The sequence below is a fragment of the Tarenaya hassleriana genome, unplaced genomic scaffold (assembly GCF_000463585.1).
Source record: "Tarenaya hassleriana unplaced genomic scaffold, ASM46358v1 Cleome155, whole genome shotgun sequence".
NCBI classification, from domain to species: Eukaryota; Viridiplantae; Streptophyta; class Magnoliopsida; order Brassicales; family Cleomaceae; genus Tarenaya; species Tarenaya hassleriana.
Window position 1 is genome coordinate 56,307 of NW_010964972.1, and position 732 is coordinate 57,038.

A 732-nucleotide genomic window follows, 5' to 3' on the forward strand; every position below is an offset into this window, starting at 1 on the left:
TGAATCAGATGAGCTTCAGAGGGAGGTATAATGAGGATCCGAATTCTCATCTTACGCAGTTTAAGATGTTGTGTCGAACCATCAAGAAGCCGCCAGGGGTAACAATGGAAGATGCGATGATCGAGGCATTTCCTTTCTCTTTGATGGGTAAGGCACGGGATTGGCTCTACACCTTAGAGCCAAATTCCATTTCTACATGGGATGAGATGGAGGAGAAGTTTATGATGAAATATTACTCTCCCATGAAGACGCAGCTAGCCTTGAACAAGATAAACTCCTTTGCTCAAGATGATGATGAGACCTTGTATGATGCTTGGGAGAGGTTCAAGGAGTATCAGAGAATGTGTCCGCACCACGGTATGGACAACAAATACCTCCTCTCCACTTTCATACATGGTCTTAGGACGACACGAGAGGATGGGTTGATGCAGCATGCGAAGGCAGTGTGTATGATCTCTCTTTCGAGGCTTTAGAGGCGCAGATTGCTAAGATGGCGAAAGGGAGAAGTATTTCAGGGGAAATGGGCAGCAGACGATCTTTGCCTAAGGCTGATGTTAAAGGGGATGCCAGCGAGTCTTCGGCTTTACAAGCCGTTCTTTCGGAGCTTTCTGCCATCAAGCTGCAGCTTGCTAGGTCCGGTTCATCAAACCCACAGAAGGGTAAACCGGGCATGTACATGGTGGAACAAGCAGAAGAAGCCATGGAAGAAGTCGACTATGTGGGAAGAAATCA